General features: G+C 44.8%; 1 pseudogene; it reads right to left on the reverse strand.

The window, feature by feature from the left end:
* Nucleotides 1-14,730: 14,730 nt before the first annotated feature.
* LOC125390285 (tubulin alpha-1B chain-like) lies at nt 14,731-16,009 on the reverse strand (annotated as a pseudogene).
* Nucleotides 16,010-21,690: the final 5,681 nt, after the last annotated feature.

Genomic DNA, 21,690 nt, shown 5'->3' on the forward strand with positions numbered 1-21,690 from the left:
ACCATGTATGAGAGCAGAGTCCTCAACCACTTCTGCAATGGCTCCTCCTCCTAACATTGTCACACTGGGAATTAAAATTCCATTTTAATTCTAAAATTTAAAATTCTAAAAGTTTGGAGAGATGAGTATTCACAAACAGAACAGTGACATATGTTTGTATCAGTATATCTTTTAAACGAATTATGCGTACAGCAGTCTGTATACCTACCATCCATCTATCATCTGTCTATCTATCTTCTATCATCCATCTATTTATCTACCATCCATCTATCTATCTTCTATCATCCATCTATCTACCATCTATTGACCATCTATCTATCTACCATCTATCTATCTACCATCTGTCTATCTACCATCTGTCTATCTACCATCTGTCTATCATCTGTCTATCTTCTATCATCCATCTATCTACCATCTGTCTACTGTTTGTCTATCTATCTTCTATCATCTGTCTACCATCTATCTATTTATCTACCATCTACCTATCTTCTTTTGAATCTTTACATCTACCTAACTCTTCTAGAGCCCTAGGATCTTGAACATCTGAATCCAGAGAGAAAGGCTCATAGGCAATTCCTGTTTTCTGCCAATCCCTGTTATTAGAGGATTTTTCCTGGGATGCCACACCACCCTTTTCCTTTATGGAGTATAAACCCTGGTGCAAGAACTAGATACACAATAGCCATTATCTTTTGTATTGAGGATGACTTTTGAAACCCAGCTTCCTTTCTGCAGAACTGGTGCGAAACTCAAGTCTGATCTGCAGGGATGCACTTGATGGTGGTGGTTTGAAAGAGAATGCCTCCCATGGTCTCAGGCATTTGAACACTTGGTCCCCAATTGGTGGCACTGCTTGGGGAGACTTATGAGGGGTGATTTGGGGGGAGGAAGTATGTCACTGGAGGCAGACTTTCAGAGTTTAAAGACCTGTACCATTTCTAGTTCTACACACTGTTTCACGCTTGCAATTCAAGACGTGAGCCCTCAGCTTCCTGCTTGCACTATCACGCCTGCCGCTTGCTCCCAGCTTCCCCACCATAATGAGCACTTATCCCTTTGGAACCAGAAGTCCAAATAAAGCTGTAGGTTGCTTTATTTAACTATAGGTTGCTTTGGTCATGGTGTTTTATCACAGCAATAGAAAAAGTAGCCAACACACCCTCTCCTAAGACTTGGCAGTATCATGGAACATTTGGGAGTGCTAGGAGTGGTCCACAGCATCTCTGTCACTATCAATGTGGCCAATTGAGATGCAGCATGGGAATGTTTTAAGGGGCGCCTATGATTCTGTTTACTCGATCCCTTTTCGGGGATCTGCCACCAATCAGAGAGTTCTTCCAGGAAGAACAGCCCAGACAAGCTCTGTGTTCTCTGGGCAGAAAACAAACAAACAAACAAAAAACAAACCTTCTCATCTCAGTTCTTTTACTGTGATGATCATTAAAAAAAAAAAAATGCTTCCAGCTTTACCTCTTCCGGGTCTCCTCAAACGCTCCTGCAGGATTTTGCAGATGGAAAGCCAGGGAGAAAGGCTCTCCGGCTGTTTTCTTCTCCCACCCCAGAAGCCTTGCATCCATCTAAGGCATCAGGGTGCAAAACAAGTTGTCTGTTTGGAGGAAGACAAGAGACATGAAACCGCAAGAATAAGTCCGTGTGGCAGCAGAACCCCAAGTTAACCCTGAGTGACGCTGGTTCTGCACCCACATAACCCTTGATGGGGAAGGGGAGCTGGCACACGGAAGGAGAGCACAGCTTGGTCACCACATTACTGCACATGACTTTAAGGCACCTGAATTCCTCTTCTGTGCCTTTACATCTCTGGCTGGTAGCAGAACAGGAGGCCAGAGAGTCACCGCCTTGCAGTGATTAGAAGCCAGGGAGCTCTTTCATGCAGCCTGTGGGATCTCAGAGAAAACCCAAGTGTCAGCTAGCAAGCACATATTCAAGGCTTAAAGGAGCGTCAACCACGTGAGCCTCGACACCTGTGGCTCCAGGAAGACCTGACCCCAGCAGATAATCTGATTTCTGCCTAAGGTGAATACCTGAACTGAGAGTCTAGCCAGGCCCAGACTTCTACAGAGCCCTGAGCTCATCCATGGGTAACATGCTCTTAGGTCACTGAGTTGATGGCAGTTTGTTACTCAGCAATAAAGACCAACATGTAATACATTAGAATATAAAAGTATTGTCCAGACAAATGTTTTTGTTCTGCCTACTTAATGTCGGGTGCTTCTCAACCTCCCTCCTCTCAATCATTCCCCCAAAGGAAGAGAAGGTGAAGCCCTAAATATGTAGCTTACAAGATGTCAGCTATAAAGACATTCAACTGGCTCCTAAATCAATTGCTATTGATCCCCAGAGCCCCAGCATTCTTCTGCTGATGGGAGGAGATTGATTCGTTTATACTGAGAAGTAGACTCTGGATGTGGAAAACAATACCTTAAAGGTCTCCCCATCCTATCTAAGACTTCATGTCACCGAACTTTCTAGCACTGTAAGAAAATCCCTGAGATAATCAAAGTTATCAAGAAGAAAGATTTATCTCAACCCCCAATTTTACAGAAGGCCCCAAATCAGTGTTTCTGGGTGTTTCTAGGCCTGTTGCATTGTGACAGGACTGGATGGCAGACTACATTGTTCATGTCATGACAGCCAGGAAGCAGAGAGAGCACGTGCACACACACACACACACACACACACACACACACACACACGCACACACGCACACATACATATACACACATGCACACACACACTCATACACACACATACACACACACTCATATACACACATACACACACACTCATACAGACATACACACACACACATACAAACACATATACACACACACTCATACAGACATACACACACACACATACAAACACATATACACACACATACACACACTCTTATAGACATACACACATTCATACACACACACACACCCATACACACATATACACACATTTCTTACCCGTTTTACAACTTCCACCATCTGACAATGCTAATGACCTGAAGACCAAGCCCTTAGCACACAGGCAACCAAGAGACAGTCCAGATTCAAACCCTAACAGACCCTGCCATAAAACGGAGAAAACAGGGAGTCAGAAACATGTAGATCTGGGTCTATTACCTCTGCATAAGGCTTATAGCAACTAGAGTCTAAGCAAAACCCTTTAATTCACTTGACCACTGAAGGAGAAATAAAAACATTTAGACACAAAAGCAACTCCTGATCAGCCCCAAATTGTTAGGTGGGCTACTTGTTCTCAGCTGACAGCGCATCTCGGTTAAAGCACAGCTACACTGCTCTGCATTTTCATAAATTCTGGCATTTCCAAGGAGTTGTCCGCAAGGATAAGGCGGTCTCAGAAACGGTAACTACATTCTCACCCACTAGATTTTCACCTTCCTCGGGCACGTTCCAAGCGCAGCCCTGGCCACTAGGGGGCCGTATTGAGTTTGGGACGTTTGTTCAGGCATTCCCTGTGACCTGGGCTTTGATGTGGTTCCTGGCGCCCCTGTTTGCTGTCTAGTGCGTGCAAAGAAGCTACGCTCTTCTGCCATATGGGTCCTGACTTGAAGGCAGCTCCCTGCTTTTCCAAGCCAGTCAGTCACGGCTTCGGCAGCCGCTGTCCATGCACTTGAACCTCCGTCTCTAGCCATCCTTGCCGTCCTCCTCTGAACACTTTTCGCTGTCCACCCACCTCCTTATCCTGTGGCCCCTCAACGTTGGCACGATGTCATGAGTGGGCATTACTCTTTACAAACAAGAGGTGGCTCCCCTTCCTGGACATGGCAGCTTTGTTTATGCAGACAAACCTTGCCTTGGTTCACCTCAGCAGTCAACCTCAGCCTCAGAACAATTACAGAAAGCCCAAAGTCTACCTTTAGGGTTCTTCTGTTTACAGATGGCTCAGTGGGTAACTGCCACTGATCTAAGTTCTTTTCCAGAACCCACAGAAAGGTAGAAGAGAACCAACCTCACAAAGTTGTCCTCCAACCTCCACATAGTGTTTGCCCCCTCACACAATAATAATTGATTAATTATTTAAAGAAAGCATTTAGTTTTAAAGATGGTAAGGTGCCCCTTAAACAGAAGCTGGAAGGGAATTTCTTGGCTCTATCTGTAAATTCCAAGGAGCTGACTGAGATTTCAATTCATTCTGTAGCAGAGGTTTTCTTGTGATTGGTGTATGTGTGCCCATGCATGCTTTTGTGTGTGTGTGTGTGTGTGTGTGTGTGTGTGTGTGTGTGCATATGTGCATGTAAGAGGTCAGTCCCAGGTGTTTCTCAGATGCTGTTTACCTTTTTGTTGTTGTTGCTTTGTTTTTGTTTTATTTTGCTTTCTGAGACAGTGTCTCTGGCCTGGAATTCTCCAATTGGGTTAGGTTAACCAGCATGGTGGTTTGAAAGAAAATGGCCCCCAAAAGGAGAGGCACTATTATGAAGTGTGGCTTTATTGGAGTAGGTTTAGCCTTGGAGGAAGTAGGTCACTGTAGGGGCGGGCTTTGAGGTCTCCTATGCTCAAGCCACTTCCAGCGTCACAGTCCACTTCCTACTGCCTGCAGATCAAGATGTAGCCAGCACCAAGTCTGCCTGCACAGCGCCATGCTCCCCACCATGATGATAATGGACTAAACCTCTGAAGCTGTAAGCTGCTACCTCGATTAAATGTTTTCCTTTGTAAGAGTTGTCATGGTCATGGTGTCTCTTCACAGCAATGGAAACCCTAACTAAGATAGCTACCCGGTAACTCCCAAGGCTTCATCTGGCTCCACAACCCCAGTGTTGGTTTTATGTATAAGCATGTGCCACACCTGGCCTTTCTACGCAGGTCCTGATGTTTGCAAAGCGAGCACTTTACCCTTTGAGTCGGGTATTAAATAAAGGTTTCCCCTTCCCAGTCCTGCATTCCTGCTTGTCTATCCCCACAGGGTCTGATTCCCAGCCAGGCCCTCTCCATGGGCACCCTAGTTGCTCCAGTCTCTTCCCTACAGACAGACTGGCATATCCAATGAATGACCACTTTTTTGAGACAGGGTGTCTCTGTATAACAGCTCTGACTGTCCCGGAACTCACTTTGTAAACCAGGCTAGCCTCAAACTCACAAAGATCCACCTGCCTCTGCCTTCCAACTGCTGGGGTTAAAGGTGTGCGCCATCACTGGCCATATTTTTCTTAAGAGGCCTGGCTAAAAGGTTATGGGAGAACTCTAACCTGGGGGGGGGGGTATCCCATACCTACCTATGATGTCACCACCAAGACAGGAAGTAAGGCCCATAATGAGTCAGGGTCAAGCCCTTTTCTGATCCTTGCCTACTCTGTTCCTGGAAGAAAACACATGCGTGCACGCACGTGCACACATATGCACACAAACACATGTACACACACACACGTAAGAAGGGAGATGGAATGCTGGTTAGGAAGGGCAAAGGCTACTCCTGGTTCACCTGCCCTGGTTAAAGCTTGGCCTCCCAGGTGTCCATTGCAGGCATAGAATCAGCTCCACCCAGAGCCTGCTGCAGAGGAAGGGCAGCCTCTCCATACAGATGCATCCACTGAACATCAGAAAAGACACATGTTCTCAAAGTGTCAGGAATTATTTGACACAGTTTCTAAAGCTGAGCCGTAGCATGTTCTGCTGTCTGAGCAATTCATGTTTGTTTCTTCTCTGTAATTAGGCACACACAAAGCGTTGGTTTAAAGTCCCTTCATTGGGTAATTTATAACCACAGAAATTCACTGGCCACAGTTCTAGAGGATGATAGACTTCTAATACCAAGGTGCCAGTAAGTACAGTGCCTGGTGAATTCCTTCCTGGCACCATCTTGCTGTATCTTCCCATGACAGGAGGGCCTAGGACACACCCACAGTCTCTTTTATGAGAGTCTACCCCATTAGGATACCAGAAGCCCCACGACTTCATCTGTTATCAGGAGGTCTACCTTATAATACTATGACATGAGAATCATTCTCCAGGACGTACTTTGGAGGAGCATCCGCTTTCAATATTGCATTTTGCTTGCTTTTCTCTATAACCTCCCACTTTTAGAAAAAGTGCAAACAAGACCATTCAGACGGGAAAAAAAAACTGTAAGGATGAAGTGGTCCCAAGACTGAGGGAAAGGCAAGAGCACAAAACAGTAACTAAATGAAACTTTTATAAACAACTTTTATAAAGAAACTGCTCTTGCCATATGATCTGGCCATCTGCTTCTCAGCATTTACCCAAAGCATCCGAGTGTTTATAGGAGCTTTATTGGCAATTGCAAAAATCTGGGAGCAGCCAGGACGTACCTCACAGGTAAATGGGGATCAGCAAATTGCGGCTCATCAGACAACGGAATGAGGAGTAAACCATCAAACCCTGAAAGGAAGTGGGGAGAGGAGGCCCACAACACTAAGTGAAGGACAGGATCTGGATGGCTGTGCTGTGTGACTCCAACTTTGATGCTCTTGGAAAGCAGAGATAAGAAAACAGCAAGGAGCAGGGCAGGGGGAAAAGAAGAGAAATCAGTGATTACCAGAGGCTGGGACATGGGAGGGCTGAATGAGTACAGTACAGAGGGTTTGTGGGTACAAAATGAAATACTGTTCTAAAAGAGATGCAAGTTTCTAGATCAACATGGACGCTGTATAAATATAGATAAGGGGCCATGTGGGGAAGTACCTGTCAGAAGGCTGTAATGGGTTTCAAGAGGGTGGTTGATTACCCAGCAGCACCAGTACAGGGCAGTGTGGTGGAGCAGTTGGCTTTGGCGCCTACAGATGGCCTCAGAAAATGACCCTTCCCTGCCAGCTTCAGGGTGTGCTGATAAAAGATGGCAGGCCATATTGATCACCCTGCAATGCAATACACTGGGGGATAAAGGCCAATGCAGGTATGCACCCAAAACTTCCAGTTCCCATAGTTCCTTATAATTTTTTAAATTATGAAATGTGTCATGGAAATAAAAGCAGAATAGCACCTGTATCACCAGCAAACCAAACCAAAACTGATACGGTGCATTGTCTTCTTGTTTGTAAAAAAAAAAAAAAATGGGTTTATTGTTTTTAATCATCTGTAAATGGATTTGCGCACATGAGTGCAGTGTCAAGTGAGGCCAGAAGAGGGCATCAGATCTCCTCGAGCTGGAGGTACATGTGGCTGAATGCTGAGAAAGTAACCTGGGACCTCTGCAAAAAGCAGTATGCATCCTTAATCATTGAATCCTCTATAGTATCTAATATTTCTGTTAAAAGAAAATGGTGAGTCAGGCGTGGCACATGCCTTTAATCTTACCACTTGGAAGGCAGAGGCAGACAGATCTCTATCTGTGAGCTCAAGGTCTATCTGCTCTACATAGTGAGTTCCAGGACAGCCAGGACTATGTAAAGAGATCCTAATAAACAACAAGGGTGAATGGACACCTGGAGAGATGACTCAGCAGTTAAGAACACAGACGGCTCTTCCAAAGGACGCAGTTTCATATTCCAGAACCCACATGGCAGCTCACTATTATCTGTGACTCCAGCTCTAGGGGATCCAATGCCCACTTCTGGCCTCCGCGTGTGCCAGGCACAACCCTGATGCACAGACTTATGTGCAGCTCAACAAGAGGGATATCAAGCCTGGTGCTGAAAACCTGACTCATCAGTGCTAGTGGAATTGTGGCTGTTAGAGGGAAAGCTAGAACCACAAATTTGCTAGCAAGTATCTGAAAACATTTCCTCTTATACCCACAGATTAGTGCGGGCTTCACACCTCATCAAGGAAAACCCTCTATACAACAGAGACCACTGCAGAAAAAACTACAACCAACCGAAATCAGAGTAGTGAGAGTCCAGTCCCAATGGATACATCTACAGAACACTCCCGCACCTAAGGCTCGGGGTACATTGTTAAAGAGGGGGCAGGAAGACTATAAGAGTCAGAGGATGAGGAACTTTGCTGTGAGATTGTCTCCTGCTCTAATTGTGACGTGTCACTAACGTGACTGTTCAAGTGTGGAAGGAACAGGGGTCACAGCAATGAGCATACCAAACCGGACAGGGAAAAGCCCACGGGACCTCAACTCTACACAGAAGGATACAGGCAGCTGAGTAAAGGTAGGAGTGACAGAGGGGGCTCTCCCCAGCATACCGATTGGTTGCCCAGCACCAAACAGTCAGTCCTGAAAATATACACACAAGTAACATAGCATATACACAAGGATGTTAACATACACACAACAGGTGATATTTGAGGATATATGTATGTACAAACACATATGTGCACACACTAACAAGTGATGAAAGACAGGCATGATTTGAAGGAGGATAGAAAAAGGCCTGTGGGAGGGCTTGGAGGGAAGAAACGGGAGGGAGAAATGTTGTAATTAAAGGACAGTCTCAAAAACATCAGAAAGTGGGGCTGGAGAGATGGCTCAGTGGTTAAGAGTGCCTGCTCTTCCAAAGGTCCTGAGTTCAATTCCCAGCAACCACATGGTGGCTCACAACCATCTGTAATGAGGTCTGGTGCCCTCTTCTGGCCTGCAGGCATACACACAGACAGAATATTGTATATATAATAAATAAATAAATAAATATTTTAAAAAACAACAAAAAGTGTACTTAACCAAAAAAATAAAATGAAATAGTTTTTTAAAAATTGAATGAATGGAAAAATTTAAATCAGAAGAACTTGATGTGCAGTCCAAGTCTTTCCTTCCTCACAGGGAGTCATGGCCATGTAGGGTCTGTGCTCTGTGCTCTGGCTGCACGCTTTCCCACTCGTGAACAATCTGAAACATGTTTAAACTTATGTAAATGGTATGACTCAGTATATATTGTCACACCTTGCTCTGTGCACTCACTGGTGTATTTGAGGTATTTTCCACGGAAGGAGGAAGAACATCCTTTTAACTATTGAGAGCTGAAGCCTCCTTTTTAGGTGGCCCCTCTACTAGAACAGCAACCGACATCCAAGCAGCGCTTGCCAGGTGCCACTCTCATGGGCCCAGAGCTGCCGCCTCTGATTCTCCTGCCTCCACACCTGGAAGGCTGGAATCGGACGTGTGGGTCTCAAGAAATATAGACAAACACATTCTTGTCTTTCCGCAGCGTAAGAGTTTATTGGATGACAATAACTTCACGAGTATAGCAGGTTTTAAAACATCTTAACATTTCATGTCTCTTGGGTGTTTTACCTGCATGTACGTCTGTGTGCCACCTGTGCCTGAAAAGGCACAGGTGGTTGTGAGCTGCTGTGTGGGTGCCGGGAATCGAACCAGAGTCTTCTAGGAGACAGCAAGCAGTCTTCACTACTGAGCCATGTCTCCAGCTCTGTGATAAGATGTGCCCGATAGTCTCAGTCCACCCTGATGAATCTATATGATATCACACTTTCTCCTCACAATTTGTCAGTTTGGGCCGCGTGATCCGTGCCAGACAGATGGTGTGCTTGACTTATCCACCCAGATCCCCAGTCCCTCCAGTCTCAAAATGAACTCAAAGATGTCTGGTAAAAATGAAAATGGGAAAACCAGAGTGACTCCAAACATAAATTTCGTGTCAACAGTGGACCACAGCTGGTTTGTGCAGTGCTGAGAATCCAGCCAAGACTTTGCTTGCTAGGCAGGTACTCCACCAATTGCACCTATATGCCCTGCGTCTGTATATGACCCTAGGATGTATGACCTGCTATTAGACCTATGAGAAAACCAGTATGCAAATCAATGTTACCTTTTGAACAATTATACTAGGCTAAAGAAGTTCTTTCCAATTTTTCATTATTACACAGAAGTCTACACCAACATCATACTATGGATTTCCTTGTGTAAATATGAGTCTCTCTAAAGTGTACAATCATACATGGAACCTTCTGGGCTGCAGGGAACTTCCCAGTTAGTGTGACAAGCTGACCAGCAGCCCCAGAGAAAGCTGTGGCCCATCCTTCACAAGGTGTGGGTGTTATTTTTACTAATTTGAGAAAAGGAATTCTGCAGTTCTTGTTAAATCAGGGACTTTAAAGTAAGATTAGCCTGGGTTATCTAGATGGGCCCAAAGTAATCATGAGGGTCATATTAGGAAAGAAACAGGAGAACCGGAGTCACGTAGAGAGCCCGAAGGTGGAAAGACTGTGATTTGGAGAGACAGAGATGGGAGATGCTAGGAGCTAACTTTGAATATGGAATAGACCATGAGCTAAGAATTGCAGGCAGATTCCATAAGAATCCAAGACTGGCAGAAAGAAAACCATAGGAGAAAGCTCCAAACTTGAAGGTAATTGTCAAGAGCAATGCAGGGGGCGAAACTACATTATTTGTAAGCTAATACGTTAGCGCGTTGCTGTTTTAAAGATGCCGGCAGAGGCGCAGGCTACGAGGTCGGAGACAAAGGATAACGTGCTCCACAGCAACGGCAGCCTCAGCATCACTGCCATAACGTGCTCCGCAGCAATGGCAGCCTCAGCATCACTGCCACGCTATTCCGTGCTCCAACTTCCCCAGAGCAGAGGGAGAGGCCCAGCCGACATCTGCACACACGGCGGCAGCGGCAGGGTTAGAGGAAAAGTCCTGGACTCAAGGCTTTTATTCTGGTCAGCAAGCATGACTGGGCTTTGCCTCTGCAGAAGACACCTTTTAAATGTTCTAAGTCTGCTGAATGCATGAATATTCTTCAGAAACTGCTCCTGAACAAAGGGCATCTCTGGTTGACTTGCAAGACCTCCTGGCATGCAAAGATAAAGGGAGAACCGTCTCGAAACGTTAGCACGCTCCTTTCTCTCATGCCTCTTTATTTATGCTTGTAAAAATTTTAAATCATTTGGTATTGCTTTGTGTGCTTTTAGTTAGTATACATTTCATCTTTTCCCTTTTATTACATTGTCGAAACTCAAGTTGATACCTGAAGCATTAGTCTACTCAACTTCACTGGCATTAGTGTCTCACTGGTGAATGTATGGCAATGTCGTCACCCACTCGCCTGTGGCTAACATAAAACAAAAACAGAAACACAGAGGAATCAAGGAGAGTGTCCAATGGTTAAGAGGACCTGGATTCAATTTCCAGCACCCACATGGAAGTTCAGAACTAGTTGTAACTTCAATACCAGGGGATCTGACGCCCTCTTCTGGCCTCCTCTGGTGCTGCACACATGTGATGCTCACACAGGTATCCAGGCAAAACACCCATACACATAAAATAAAACTGATGGGGGAGGAGGAACCCAACCCAGCATGAATGCAGTGAGCAATCTCTTTGTACCCAAGTGTGATAGTTTTTACTAGTGTCTTAATTGAATGAGATTTCTTCGCCTTAAGGGCTGTTCCTCCTCAGTTTTTGAAAAAACTTGCCAATTATTTCTATGTGTGAGTGTGTGTATGTGCGCACACATGTGTAAAAGTGCACGCACACCACAGTGCACATGTGGAGATCAGAGGACAACTTTGGGGAGTTGTTTCCTTTCTTCAGCCACGGTTCCTGGGGGACTGAACTCTGGTTGCCAGGTTGATACGTCGAGTGCTTTTACCCAATAAGCCATCCCACCAGCCCTTATCCTCAGTATTTAACTGCTTTTTCTCTAAACATAATCTTGATAAAATTACATTTTAGCAGCCATTTATATTCAGCATCAACCTTCTCTATTAGTGTTAGTTTCTCCTGCCAATTCAACAAGGGGAAATGTGCAACCCCAGCAATGGCTTTTGTTGGGAGTGTCAAGGCCAGAGGGAGGACTAGAAGGTAGATTTGTTAAGAGAGACGCCCAAGCTAGATCAGTAATTCTGAATTCCTCCCAGTGCCCGTTTCTTATTCTGCCACTGAGATGGTGCCTCAGAAGCCCCTTTCTAGCAAACTGTCTGCTCCCTTTTCAAAATTCTGGTTGATAAAACATGAGAACACAGAGAATGGGGCAAGTGGAGAGAGGGATGGGTAAGGGCAGAGAAAAGGGAGGAAGCCGTGTGGTGGTGGCGGCACACGCCTTTAATCCCAGCACTCAGGTTGCAGAGAGGTGGATCTTGAGTTTGAGTCCAGTCTGGTCAACAGCGCATGCTCCAGGACAGCCAGGACTACACAGAGAAACCCTGTCTCAAAAACAAATAAATAAATAGATGGATGGGTAGGTAGGTACATAGACAAACAGACAGATGATAGATAGATAGATAGATAGATAGATAGATAGATAGATAGATAGATAGATAGATAAGAAAAAAAGATGTGTGAGCCTCCACCTTTCCCCCCTGAAATTCAGGGAACAAACTTGGTCGAGAAAAATGTCCCTTCAGTACTATTAGGAAGGCTTTGCTACCATAAGTTTCAAAGGATGTATACCCATCATGAAACCAGAACAGTTCCAAGGCTAACTACTAAAATAAGAAATAATGTAACTTATTTTGCAAACAGAAGATCAATAGCTCCCGCTATGGCTTTCATTCCCAAGTGTCAGTATCACGCAACTTAGTTCCTCCTTTGTCTCCTGTTTTAAACCATTTGAAGTCCATCAGTAAACGTAGGGGTAAATTAACATGTTATTTTAAAAAGGAAGGAAATATGTAAGGCAATGGCAGAATAAAACCTTTTGACTTGCATTTTCTCAGTGACCAAGGATGATGGGCACTGAATGTTTCTTGGATATTTGAGCTTCCTTTTCTGAAAACTCTGTTTAGATTGTTACCCCACTTTTAGTTGGGTTATTTGCTTTCTTGGTATACAGAGTTTTGTTTTTCTTGTTTTGTTTTGTCTTTGGTTGGTTTGGTTTTGTCTTTTTAGTTCCTTACATATTTTGGGTAAGTAGCACTCTAACAGATGTGTAATTGGTAAAACATCTGTCCCCATTCTGTAGGCTGCCTCTTTGTCTGAATGACAGTGTCCTTTGCCATTACAGGAGCTTCTCAGTTTCATGAGGCCCCATTTATTAATTGTTGATCTCAGTGCCTGCTCTATTGGTGTTCTCAGGAAGCCTCTCCTGCGCCAATGAGTTCAAGGACATCCCCACTTTCTCTTCTACCAGGTTCAGTATATATGGTTTTATGCTGAGATCTTTGATCCACTTGGTAAAGTTTTCTTTTGATGAAGATGTAATATCCTTCCCTATCTCTTCAGATTAATTTTGGTTTGAAATCTATGGCTACACCTGCTTACTTCTTAGGTTCATTCGCTTGGAATATCTTTTTCCCTCCTTTTATACTGAGGTGATGTCTATCCCTGAAGTTAAGGTGTCTTTTTGGGATGCAGCAAAAGGGTGGATCTTGTTTTTTAATCCATTCTGTTAGTCTCTGCCTTTTCACTAGGGAATTGAGACATTTCATGTTGAGAATTATTAATGATCAGTGTTTGCTGATTCCTACTATTTGTTCTTAGGTGTGAATGGTTATTCATTCACACACACACACACACACACACACACACACACACACACACACACACACCTTCGTTTGTCGGTCTGAGATTATTTATTTCTTGTGTTTTCTTCTTTCTTCTATGGCCATGATGAAAACTACTTTCTCAGCCTTTGACCTGGGTTTCTTCCCCTTCCTCCATTCTTATTATTCTTAGATTTGGTCTTTTTATGGTGTCCCATTTTTCCTAGATGTTTTGTGCCTGAAGCTTTTTAGATTTGACATTTTCTTTGACCGTGGTATCCATTTCTTCTTCTTTGTCTCCAATGATTAAGATTCTCTTCCATCTCTTGTACTCTGTTGATGTACTACCTGGGTTCATCCTGCTGTTGTGGGAACTCCTTCAGCCCATAACCTTTAAGATACCGGTCCACTTTGGGCATGGTCTCACGTACTATAAGGACCAACGAAAAGCATGCAGCTCTCTTTTTCTGCTGAATTCGGTTCCAGTCCCCAGTGCATGCAAAGGACTGCAGATCGCTACCCTTATTGTGGGTCTATCCCCAAATAAATAAACCTGTGCTATACTCCATCCCGGGCTGTTGCGGAACTCTTTGATACAACTACATCCTGCCAGGTGACGGGGCCAGCATAATGACTGAATGCTAACACAGGGTTCACAATGTGATCAAACATCCTGCGACTCTTACTTCCCCCGTGTGCTTGCTGCATATCTCCACTCTGAGCTGCCGGCTGGCTCCTGGCTTCTGGTTCAGGAAGGGAATCTCTTCCTCTTTCCGTCTCCTTTTCTGACACCAGTCAGCATCCTAACATGGACCTTCCCTGACAGTTTGGATTTCTCACTCCATTGAAATCTATGGCTACACCTGCTTACTTCTTAGGTTCGTTCGCTTGGAATATCTTTTTCCCTCCTTTTATACTGAGGTGCTCCCAGAATGTAGCTGCTCCCAGAAGCATCTCAAACTCAGGGGTGTCTCTTTGTCTTCTTCATCTCTCTGCTCACAGCAGCTGCTGAAATTTACCTCTTTTCTCCCCTGCTGGCTTTTTTTTTCCAAACTCTAATATAAAGGTGCTTAAATTTCTTCCTGACTGTTTTTATTTTGATGTTGTTATCGTTTGTTTTATTCTTAATTTTTTTGTCTTTGCTTTTAGAGACAGGGTTTTTCTGTGTAACAGTCCTGGCTGTCCTGGAACTCACTTTGTAGACCAGGCTGGCCTCAAACTCACAGAGATCCACCTACCTCTGCCCCTCCCCTCAGTGCTGGGATCAAAGGTGTGCACCACCACTGCCCAGAACTTTTCAAAAGTTTTTACTTTGGGACACCATAGGAAAAAACTTTACAGGAACACACTGAAAAGGGAGACATGGTCACAAAAAATAAAAAATAAATAACATAAATTAGAAACATCAATGCCTGTCAGCTAATGTTGAAGCTGAAGTTCTGGGAGTTTGGCTGCTCCCGGGTCTCAAAGGAATGGAATCATATTCTTCACCTTTCTCACCCTCTCCTTCAACAGAATCCACACCAACCTCATCAGCATCCTTCTCTAGGGCAGCCATATCCTCGTGGGCATCAGAGAACTTCCCCTCCTCCATACCCTCACCCACATACCAGTATGCAAAAAGCACACTTGACATATATCAGGTCAAACTTGTGGTCTAGGCAAAACCAGGCCTCAGCAATGTCAGTAGTGTTGCTTAGCATGCACACAGATCTCTGTGCCTTGGCCAGGTCTCCACCAGGTACCACAGAGGGAGGCTGGCAATCAATGCCAATCTTGAAGCCAATGGGGCACCAGTTCACAAACTGGATGGTACACCTCATCTCCATGGTGGCAATGGCACCATTGGCATCTTCGGGAACCACATCACCATGGTACAACAGACAGCAAACCATGCGCTTCCGGTGGCAACGGTCATATTTCACCAACTGGTTGGCTGGCACAAAGTATACATTGGTGGTCTCTGCTACAGAAAGCTGCTCATGGTAGGCTTTCTCAGTGGAGATGACAGGAGCACACGTGACCAGAGGGAAGTGGACATGGAGGTAGAGCACAGGGTGGACACAATCTGGCTAACAAAGCAGTTATGATTAGTTAAGATTAGCATTGAGCGTTCAATGCTGAGGTTTCTGTGCCAGATGCCATAGACGGCCTCACTGTCTATCACAAAAGCACAATCAGAGTGCTCCAAGGTGGTGTGGGTGCTGAGGATGAAATTGTAGGGCTTAATGACCTTGGTGGAAACCTGGAGGAAGAAGGGCCTGGGTAAACCACAACGTGGGTTTCTCTCCATAATCGACAGAAAGCCGTTCCATCAGCAAGAAGGTGAACCCAGAGCCAGTTCCCCTGCCAAAACCGTGGAAAACCAAGATGCCCTGAAGACCTGTGCACTGGTCAGCCAGCTTTCGAATTCGGTCCAAGACAAGATCAATGATCTCCCTGCCAATGGTGTGTGGCCACAAGCGTGGTTATTGGCCCCATCTTCCTTGCCTGTGATGAGCTGCTCAGAATGGAAGACCTAGCAGTCGGTACCAGTGTGAACTTCATCAGTAACTGTGGGTTCCAGGTCTACGAACGCTGACTGCCTTTGACACATGCTTGCCAGCACCTTTCTCATTGAAGGTGCTGAAGGAGTCATCTCCCCCGACTCTGGACCTGTCACTCGGCATCTGGTCATCAGACTGAATGCCATGTTCCAGGTAGTAGAGCTCCCAGAAGGCATGGCCAATCAGGACAGCTGCCTGGCCACTGTGGATGGAGAGGCACCCACACTATGGGTTAGGAGGAAAGGGTAGCAAAAACAGTTTCCTGGCTCTAGTTGCCATCCCCAACAAGCTAAGAGTCAAGAGAGTAACACAAAGAGGGGAATTTTTTATTTAACTATTGTGGTTGTGTGACAGGGGTAGGGGGCACACGTGCCACAATGTACGTATGGCATTTCAAAACAACTTTGTGGAATCAATTCTTTCCACCTTTACGTGGGTTCGGTGGACTGAACTCAAGCCATCAGTGTCGTGAATATTATTTTAACTGGGCAAAGATGTATCACACTTGTTTATGCGGCAGAACATTACTGTAACTGTGTAAAGGTGTGTTACATTTGTTTATGCTACATTTGTTTAATTATGTAAGGATGTGTGTTTAATTCTGTAAAGATGGGCTTGCTTCATCTTGCCTGTTCAAGGCACCTGGGTGTTTTGATAGAACGCTGAACGGTCAATAACTAGGATAGGAGAAACGATGGGTGTGGCTACCGAGCAGCGAGAATAAGTAGGAGGAGAAACGTAGACTAGAGAGAAGGACCAGGGGAGAAGAGAGGAGAGAAATGAGGGAGACACCAGGAGCCAGGAGCCTCCAGATAGACAGACATAGAAGCAGTGAAAATAAGATAGACAGAAGTAAGAAAGGTAATAAGCCCCGAGGCAAAGGATAGATAAAGAGAAACAGTGAAAAGAGCTAGCCAGAAACAAGCCTAAGCTAGGCCGAGTATTCAAAACTAATAAGTCTCTGTGTCATGATTTGGGATCTGGTTGGCGGCCCGAAAGAAAAAGCCTGCTTCACATCAGGTTTGTGCAGCAAGCACCTTTGCCTACAAGCCAGCCCCTGAGTCCATTTTCAAAGTCTATTTATCAACAGAGACGAAGAAGCCACAAAAGAGAACCCAGATTCCCTGTAAGAGCAGAAGTGAGGATATTCTAAGAGACACTTGTGCTCTCCCTTTGGCCACCAGACTATTGAAACGACAGTCCCAGATAAATCGGAACTCCTGGAGGATCTCACACTGGAAGAATCCTCCTGATAAACACAAAAGAAATACCTATTGAACAAAGTACAAAACATACTGATATGTAGGAATCAACAAAACCTAAGAAAGACACGAGGAGAGGGAAAGGAAAACATCATAATGATAGAATAGAAAGCATATAGAAAGCATGAATAGAGTCTATATTATTACTGGAAAGATAAGTGAATAATATTTTCAAGAGATAGAGCGGTAGAATGGATTAAAGACAATAGGATCCCAAGATATATGGTCTACAGGAGACTGACTTTAGAGAGGAGGGTAAATGGGATGAAAATAAAGGATGGGAAAGACAGTCGTGTGACTAGTAGTCAAAGAAGGGCAAACATGGCCAAAAAGATATCAGACAAAAGGGATGTTTTTTTTTTTTTTACATTTTCATACATATACACCATGTGTTGTGATATTTACCCTATTGCCCTCTGGTAGCCCCCTTTCTTTCCCTCAGAACCCTTTTTTCTTCCCAATTAATCCCCCAGTCGCTACACCACTGAAGAAAATGGCATCCCTTCCTGTAGCAAACACTAACAATCACTAGGTCCTTGGGAAGGGCTGTGGCCTTATAGGCACTTCCTCTATCCCTGATGGAATACTGAAGGGCACAGTCCTGCTCTGGTGTCCTTAGCTGCTCTATGTTCATGGTCGCAACACCTTTGTCATATCTGGATGGCAGCATTCCTTGGGATTCTTTCCCTCCCTCCAATTTTTAATTTTGCCCCATCTTCTGTAATGTTCCCTGAGCCTTGGGGAGGGGAGTGATATAGATGTCCTATTTCTGGCTGAGCACTCATCGGTCACTCAACACTCTCAGCAAATAAGAGTCTTGGACTTAATCATCTCTCTCTGCCAAAGGGAGCTTCTTTGCCCCAGCCTGAGAACAGCAAGTGTCTATGTAATAACATGAATATGTAGAAGGAAGGTAGATATCATGTCCATCTAGAGACACAGTGGTAGTTTAATCTCTGCTTGGGCCCAAGATCTTCTCAGCCATCAGCTTTGACCGGGTCTGTGGTACCAGATGTATGTTCCCTCTTATACAGCAGGCCTCCAATGCAATCACAAATTGGTTGGTTAGCCCCAATAAAGCAAGGCCACTGTTGCACCAGTAGGCATCCCTTGTCTGGTGAGTCAGTATTGTAGCCAGCATGGCTTCAGTTAAATGAGACCATTGAGTTTTTGCCCCAGCCGTGTGAGCAGCACCTTCGGGAACTATTAAATCGGGCAAGCAGAAAAGGCATTTCCAGTTCAGTTCCATCTTGATTTATCCATGTCCTATAGCCAAAGTTGTGTGGCATCCTCAGTAGTAAGGTCTTGCTATGTAGTTTTGGTTGTCAGTTAAGAGAGATGCAATGCCCTGTGTTGTTTTGGAGGCCACTGGGATCTCTCTGCCTACCAGCTTATAAGGAGGTATCCTGCACCTGACACTGGAGTTTTTATTGAAATGCCTATGCCTTCTGGGAGCAGCATTACCTACCACTGAAGGACACAGCCCTTTCAAACTCTTCTCACCGTTATTGTTATTTTTGTTTTCATTGTTTTTAGTCTACAAGTAGTAAGTTCCTCTTTATGGCTTTTTCATGCACCCTAGGTTTCCATCAACCCTCCTCTGCTCCTCCACACTTACCATCCCCCTGTTCCAAACCCTCTTAACCTCTCCAGGCCTGAGATTTCCTTTGACCCTATTTGTATTTCCCTTGTGTTTTACTGCCCCCACTTATGGCCTCCCTTTTTCTCCATGATTCCTTTCTTATCTCCTGTCGTCTTAGTTAGAGTTTCTATTGCTGTGACAGAAACACCATGGCCCAAAGTCAAGTTAGGGAGGAAAGGATTTATTCAGCTCACATTTCCACATTGTTGTTCATCCCCCAAAAAAGTCTGGAAGCTGGAGCTGATGCAGAGGTCGTGGAGGGGTGCTGCTTACTGGTTTGTTTCCCCTGGCTTGCTCAGCCTGTTTTCTTACAGCACACAGGACCTCCAGTTCAGGGCTGGCACCACCCACCATGGGCTGGGTCCTCCCCCACTGATCACTAATTGAGAAAATGCCTCACAGTTGGATCTCATGGAGGCATTTCCTCAGCTGAGGCTCCTTCCTCTCTGATGACTCTAGTTTGTGTCAAGTTCCCACACAAAACCAGGCTTCATTTCTCCAATTTAAATATAGAAATCTATGAATTTGAAGCTAGAATCCACATATAAGAAAGAACATATAAGCTGGGCAGTGATGGCAAACACCTTTAATCCCAGCGCTTGGGAGTCAAAGGTGGGCAGATCTCTATGAGTTTGAGGTCAAACTGGTCTACAGAGGGAGTTCCAGAACAGTCAGGGCAACAGAGAAACCCTGTATCATTTAAAAAAGGAAGGGAGGGAGGGCAGAAGGAAGGGAAGGAGGAAGGGAAGGAGAAAGGGAGGAATGAAATACGTTGTTTGTCTTCCTAAGCCTGGATTCCTCACTTTGTACAATTTTTTCCAGTTCCATCAACTTTCCTGAAAATTTCATTTTGCTTTATAACTTAGTAAAATTCTGTTGTATATTTGTGGGACTTTTTATTATCAGTTGATGGGTGTCTAGGCTGATTCCATGTTCTATCTATTGTGAATAGAGAGCTTCAAGAAGCATGGATGAACAAGCAGCTCTGTAGTAACATATGGAACATATCTTCTGAACATATGCCTAGGAGTGGTATACATTGGTCATAGTAGCCATGCCTAGAAGTGCTATGACCACCCTAGGTGGGTCATATGGCAATACCATCCTGAGTTTCCTGAGGATCCTCCACATAGACTTCCACGGCAATAGTACCAGTCTGCATACCCACCAGCAGTAAATAGGTTCCCTTTCCCCACATCCCCACGTCCTTGCCAACGTTTATCATTAAACAATCTCATAAGCTTTTTAAAGTGTGTGTGTGTTGGTATTTTGTTTGTGATTCAACAACTAAAGCTTGCCTGAAGATCAGACTGCAGAACTAAGTCACTAGTTAGTCATAGAGGCCAGGCAGTGGTGGCATGTTGGGGACCGTCGACCACCAGACCCTGAATTTCCTGTAAACAACTTGTTTTCCTCTGCAGCTCTGAGCACGAGACCCTGATGGCAGGGGAGTGGGTTCTGATGAGTCTGCAGCTGAGAGATCCCAAGAGCTGGGACGTGGCCAGAGCCCTATATAAGCTGCCCTGAGCACAATAAAGGGGTCATTCTTGTATCAAGGATGACCCGCGTGTGTGTGTGTGTGTGTGTGTGTGTGTGTGTGTGTGTGTGTGTGTGTGTGTGTGTTTCTAAATCTCCAGCCTAGTTCCTGGCTCATGTACCATCCCACAGTGCAGGTACTACAGTGGCACACATCTTTAATCCCAGCACTCAAGAGGCAGAGACAGATGGATCTCTGAGTTCAAGGCCACCCTGGGCTATACAAAATCAATTCAATCTAAAAGTGAATCAGAGTCAGGTGGTGGTGGCTCACACCTTTGATCCCAGCACACACGAGACATATGCCTTTAATTCCAGCACTAGGGAGATGGAGACAGGAAGAAATAAGGCTAGGTAAAGACAGGAATATAAGGCAGGAACTCTGCACATTCAGTTTGAGGGTTTGTAGGTACAGGATTGCCCCTTTGGTCTGAGGATCCAGTAGAGATAAGAACTAGTGACTGGCTGCTCTGCTTCTCTGATCTTTCAGCTTTAACCCCTATATCTCACTCTGGGATTTTAACTAAGACCAATTAGAATTTGCAATACATAACTCTGTCTCTGTCTCTGTCTCTGTCTCTGTCTCTCTCTCTCTCTCTCTCTCTCTCTCTGTGTGTGTGTGTGTGTGTGTGTGTGTGTGAGAGAGAGAGAGAGAGAGAGAGAGAGAGAGGGAGAAACATTAAGTGAAAACTGAGAAGGCCAGAATAGAACACCAGTTTCTCCTGAAGCTGAAGTTACAGTCAGGTGTGAGCTGCCTGACAGGAATTGCTAGGGATTGAACTGAGGTCCTCTGCAAGAGCAGCAAGCACTCTTAACCACTGAGCCCTCTGTCTAGACAGAATCTCATGAACTTTAAGGGAGACAAACACAGAGCTAGACCAAATTCAAGCAACAATCCTTAGCCTAGTGGTTGTGATTCAGTCTTAGACAAATGCAAGTCAGAAGGCTGGGCTAAAAGGGAAGGAAGAGAACAGCGGGATTACCATTGTCCTAGACTACGCCTTCACATCTGAGGCATCATTTTCAGCTGTGACAAATAATGACATCAACGTGAGGAAATTACTTAGTGTCTGGTGCACAGATGGCCCCGAAGACACATAATGAATAAAATAAGTCCCTGGCCTCCTCCAGATTCTGTTCAGTTTCAAGTCTTGGTAATTATTTTAACCTCACTGCCTTTAAAGTTATTCCTAAAGACAATGTGCTAAGAATAGCTACTTTTAAATGCAAAAATGAAAACAAAAAATTAAGTTTGCATATGTCTGCATGTGTGTGTGTGTCTGCGCGTGTGTGTGTCTGCGTGTGTGTGTGCATGTGTATGTGTGTGTCTGCATGTGTGTGTGTGTGCATGTGTGTGTGCATGTGTATGTGTGTGTGTG

The sequence above is a fragment of the Myodes glareolus genome, chromosome 13 (assembly GCF_982192425.1).
Source record: "Myodes glareolus chromosome 13, mMyoGla1.1, whole genome shotgun sequence".
Taxonomy (NCBI): domain Eukaryota; kingdom Metazoa; phylum Chordata; class Mammalia; order Rodentia; family Cricetidae; genus Myodes; species Myodes glareolus.